General features: G+C 41.9%; 1 pseudogene; it reads right to left on the reverse strand.

Moving 5' to 3' along the window:
* Positions 1-1,368: 1,368 nt before the first annotated feature.
* Positions 1,369-1,547, reverse strand: LOC124557449 (annotated as a pseudogene).
* Positions 1,548-5,928: the final 4,381 nt, after the last annotated feature.

Below are 5,928 nucleotides of genomic sequence, written 5' to 3' on the forward strand. Positions count from 1 at the left end.
ACTGCTAGAGCTGTGTGGTTTTCGACCTATTGGTCTTGTGGAATGCAACGCTGTTAATATTCCAATGTAAAAAATGTATTTACAGCACATGACATACGTTCGCCGAGGGAAGTTTCTCTCCCAGAAACTGTGGTGAGAAACTGTAAGGTGATAAAACAACTACCTTTCCCCAAAAAAAAAAAAAAAAAAAAAAATCGAATCTTTGTAATACAAACACTACTTAGGTTTCCAGAGGTGTTTGACGCCTGCTGTTTATGAAGTTCAAGCCCGATTATTGTTCGGAAATTATGATGTGTTCACAACAGTCCTATAAAATGATTGTCGGCAGCTGAAAATGCGTACGAAGAAACAGCCACATCTTAAGACGAAATAAACGGCACGATCAGTATCTAGAGGAGATGTAGCAGTCTTATCACAGTTTACCACCGCCACATGGTCCAATGTTAGGTGGTATCTTTTGTCTTGACACCACGTCTCTAGAACGCCGCCGGCCGAAGTGGCCGTGCGGTTAAAGGCGCTGCAGTCTGGAACCGCAAGACCGCTAAGGTCGCAGGTTCGAATCCTGCCTCGGGCATGGATGTTTGTGATGTCCTTAGGTTAGTTAGGTTTAACTAGTTCTAAGTTCTAGGGGACTAATGACCTCAGCAGTTGAGTCCCATAGTGCTCAGAGCCATTTTTTTCTAGAACGCCTCCTCTTTCCACTATTAAGATGTGTATATGCACCATCAGTCCACTCTCCTCCTCCAGAACAAGCCATTTTCTAGATTTCGCTCAGTACTCATTTCATGGTATTTTTTCTCTAATTTTATGTATTCTCAGACAAGCTCTCTGATGGGTCGGACAGTACACGGAACTGTTTACAGACTTCGAGTATCCAATACATTCATTATCTGCACCAGTTATTGAACCTCACATAGGTACAAAGCGACTGTTTCTATACTTAACATGATGGTGCTATCCAAAACGAATACATGTGGATCTCTGGAAGCTTCCAGACACGTCACGGAAGCGTCTTTAACGGTGACCTGACGAGTGTACAGCAGGAAAAAAAATTACTCACCACACAAAGGGGATCTCATGGAAAATTTAATTAATTAGCCTATGAATTTGATATCAATGACATTCCTCCAGGAGGGTAGAAATGAGGGCGAGAGTGCGACGTATATGATTATAGAGTTGGACCAGTAATCTGGCGTTTTTTCGTTGTGGCGAAATCTTTTAGAAAAATTTCAGTCTCCCACCTACACAGGGGCAGGTAACCATCGTAACAAAATTAAATGTATTACCGAATTTATAAAGTGATACGTGATATAAACTTGATATTTACAAGTTCTCTGTGCTGTTACCTTGAGAGACTTCGTATGTGTCGAGACATTTGCTTACTTAAGAGAATTCGAAAGTGAAGAGACAGCATGTGACAGAAGTAGATCTCCGTCATGAGCCAAAAATGAGTTTCATATTGTAGTCCTGTCATGCAGGACGTGACAGATATAAAGCTGATTAGAACAGATATTTTTACCTGATAATAGAATACTTAGTGAAAATATAGCCTACGCCAAACTGTTACAGGATTTTCAGAACAACTAGCGATGCTTTAGCGGAATGAAACCCAGTGTATTCCCCAATTTCTTCCATCTTCGAAAATAAGTCGTACAAAAAGGAGAAATTTCCATTTCAAGTGGTAAATTCGAGGTATATGGTCAACAACATGTCTATCCTGGATTTTTTAAACTGAGAAGTCTATGTCACGGATGGAACTACTGCATACATCCACGCCGCTGGTGCTTGACTAGCATTGTGCTGTGGTCAGCGGAGCTAGTCACAAGTGGGTCAAGGAGCGACAGGAAGTCACGGATTAGTGTGGCCTGCTGGAGTCGACTGTAGGTGGCTAGTCAGTTTTCTTTTTCGTCTTGAGACACTGTATTATTGAGATAATGAGCACTACATTTATAAAAAAATATCATACAATATATTTCCCAAGTTCCTATATGGGATAGGATATGACTTACGACACTTAAATAGGTATAAGTGCGTTTCATTCCCAAACGATGTTGTTACAGAAGTCCCGTGTATACAGACATCATGTTACAGGCGCAGTGGGACAGTGGGTTGCTGTTCCAATATTATTATTACCCATCTTTATGTTCCTCCCAGCAGCAGCTATTCACTTGAAGATCGGCAGCTTATCGTTATTACTCATCCTTCACTTATAGGGCTATTGGCTAGACTGGCTGCAGGAACACTCTAACGCTAGACTAAAGCAAAACTATCTCGTCCATATCCAGCAGTTATTCACTTGTAGATCGACGGGAGGCTACATCCATGTACTTCAGTGATGGCTTACTGTTCTATTATTATTACCACCACCACCACCCATCCTTCCCATTGGTTAGACTGACTGGAGCAACTCTCCAGTTCTAGACTAATAGCAAAAATATCCACTCCACATCTAGCAGTTAGTGACGAATCTGGATGGAACTACTGTCTAGTGTTCAATCAATGGCAACTCAAATTGTTTAAATAAAGAATATTCCCCACTGCGTCCAAAATGGAGACTTATGTCCATCCTATCTGGCGGCCCAGCACAGACAGTCCTTTTCCTACCAATTTACAGATGGTGAGGGTGATTGGGGAAGAGGGCAGAGGGCAGTGGGGGAGAGCTGGTGGTGGTACAGTGGACTAGATCAGCTGGTCTCCAAATCTCAAGATGAACACACAGAATTCGATATTCCCGACAATAAATATGAATTTCCCACTATTTTCTAATTTCTCTTCAAAATTTCAATTTCCGGCCATTTCTAGGGGTGGGGTGGTGAGGACAAGGGGAAGGGAGGAGGATGGTATCCACGTGGTGGCTGGGGAAAACCTATAATGTCATCAGGGGCTGGGGTAATAAATTGAGCATTTTAATTAATTTGCATAATTAATTAGACATCAATTTGATATCAAAAATGCACCAGAAATCCCATGAACCCACTACTCACCATCCAGTAATAGTGATTTCACCTGATGATCCCATTGTATATCACTTGTTAGTATTACCCCTAAATGCGAATATAGTGGGAAGTACTCCAGATGTTTACAACTAACCCTGTAATCAGATATTATACTATTCTTCACCTTTTTTTTATAGACATTATCTTACCTTTAAGGGGAACTGCCATTCATTACACGGAAAGAAAGAATCGCCATAGAACTGAGGAGGAGTGAGGACATTATGATTCTCGGGACAGATAGGGAAACGCCACAGTCCGAACTGTGTCGAAGTACCCACGCCAGCAAAAACTACTGCACACGAACATAATATGAGGGTAATACATATATGGAGAGACTGATTTGGACAACAATTTGTAGCGTCTATGGAGATAACTACAGAGTAGAATATATCCACGTGTTTAATTACCCCTCTAAGGGACGCTCTTTTGGCGGCTGGTATGGTCGACACATTAGAAGTGCAGCTGTACAGCATTGGAGACTGATGAGGGCATATACACCCCAGCATCTCCTGTTGTTATGGAAGAGAGAAGTATGAAAGAACTGGAAAGGATGAAATTCTGTACCAGCACATGGCTTACTCACTTCGAATTCCACCAACTGGACAGTCGAGCTTGACATCTCAGTCATATGGATGGGCGGAGGGATCAAAGTCAATGGTGTCAGATGCCTTTATTCCTTCAGTCAGTAGGGACAGATTGGAAATTTGATCCAGAATGCAGGCATAAAGCCTGTTTATCAGGAACATCATGCTAGCATCTGTCCTCCTCTTTCCATCTAAATACTGTTGCTAATAACTTGTTCACCGACAGATCCGGGAATGGCTGCCTGATGGTTGATCGACATCGCATTGACTCATCAGCTTTACAGGCGGCTATCACATGGGTGTTCCTAATGATATTTGCGTCTGGTTGGTGCAAAAAGTTGCACGAATATTTTCAGTGAAGCTGGTCAGACTGGACGTCATCCTGTCATGCTTCAGACATGCTCAGTGGGGATAGGTGTAGTGGTAGTATTAGCCTGAGAAGTTGGTAATCATCTTGGAGGGTGAATCTAGCCTGATAGCAGGCAAGTCGTGCCCAAAGACCATGACAAGTGTGACTCATAATATCGCCAACAGCATGTCGTGAATGTGATGCTATGTCAAAGGATAAGAAATAACAACCCACCCAAACGTATGTAAACGTGTATTTTGCTTCCAAAATTTGATATTTTCTTTTCAAATAAAGAGCAGAAATACAGTGTTTCAACGATAGCTCTTTACAATGTACAACGGTGGTGTAGGGGAAGTCGAAACGAATGCATTCAGAGAATAGAAACTTCATTAGTCCCAGAAGACCCAGTGACATTTTCATATTCAATGAGTTTTCTAACCAATGGTCCCATCAGTTTTACAGACATAGCAGTAATTTTAGTTGCTTATTGCTTTCCTCGAAAATATCCGTTAATATGTCCATTAAAATTTTCTGGCATAACAAGAGGAAAAACAGCCAATTTCACTCTAATAATTTAAGCCTGTATTGGCCTTATGCAGTTAGAGGCAGTATGATTGAAATCAGGTGGAACCTTACGTTGCTTCGAAATCGCTTTGAGACCAGCACTATTTTAAACCTCGATGAGCTTTTTTCTAGCATTCTCACTGTTACATGGCAACTTCTCCCCAAACTGTCACGCAACATGTTTCATAATATTACATGCACATTAATGTAGTCGACTGTTTAGTGCTGCATAATAACTGCAAATAATATCCAGTTTTACGAGTTACTGCCCAGTTAATTTACGTCTTATCTTCCTTCCCTCTTATTACAGTGAGTGTCTACCATTTTCTGCAGCCTTGGAGGCTTTTATAGCTGCCACAAAACACAGCAGTTTACTTAACCCTGGAGTGGGTGCGCCTATGGATAAAGTGCTCCAAACATGAATAAAATTTTCTTCTACCGTTCCATTGCTGTTTTACAATTATAAGCCCATATCTGTTCCTTCATTATTGCTTCAGCTGACACTGTGATAAGTTGTGTTGTTAAGCGTGTAAGAGAGCAGCAAAAATATAAAATAAACAGTGAGCTAGGCGATAAAAAATTACGACCCATTCAATGAAATGATCCAGATTCCAATCTAACAGCACAATCCCACAATTATGCAGTTGTGTACGAAGTAAATAGCAATCGAGTAAGCAGTTAGCTGGCATCTGATGTAACTGCGATTTTCAATGCTTTCAGTGGGTCATTACTGCTGGTAATGCAGGAGGAAAGCGTGGGTTATATTCAATCACAAAGGTTCCCAACAATCAGTAATAAAATTATATTGATTAAAAATCAAGAACTACTCAACTCTAACATCTAATTGTGCTGGACATTTCACAAGAAGAATCATCATTTAGGTGCTTCTTCTTGTGAAATGTCCAGCACAGTTAGATGTTAGAAATTATTACAAGTCCCCTAAAATATTAAAGTCCAGTCATTGTGCCTCTTAATATGCCAATGATGCCAATGGAGCCTAAATCTCGGAGACGACGGACGAACACCACAGCATGTAGACTCGGCGGTAGCTGGTTGGTTGACTTGGGGGAGGGGACCAAACAGCGATATCATCGGTCACATCGGATTAGGAAAGGAAGTCGGCCGTGCCCTTTCAAAGGAACCATCCCGGCATTTGCCTGAAACGATTTAGGAAAAATTCACGGACAACCTAAATCAGGATCACCAGACGCGGGTTTGAGCCGTCGTCCTCCTGAATGCGAATCCAGTGTATTAACCACTGCGCCACCTCGCTCGGTCGGCGGTAACTGGAGACTACACACGACTTGACACACTGAAGAGTGGACCATAGCTCAGTGCTCAGGTATTTAACGTGGCATCGACCAGTCGCTATCCACACTCGTGATTCCCATGGGTTGGCAGCTACGGTCCCTGGCGGACCTCAGTGTACGAGTAG

Source organism: Schistocerca americana, chromosome X (genome assembly GCF_021461395.2).
Source record: "Schistocerca americana isolate TAMUIC-IGC-003095 chromosome X, iqSchAmer2.1, whole genome shotgun sequence".
NCBI lineage: Eukaryota > Metazoa > Arthropoda > Insecta > Orthoptera > Acrididae > Schistocerca > Schistocerca americana.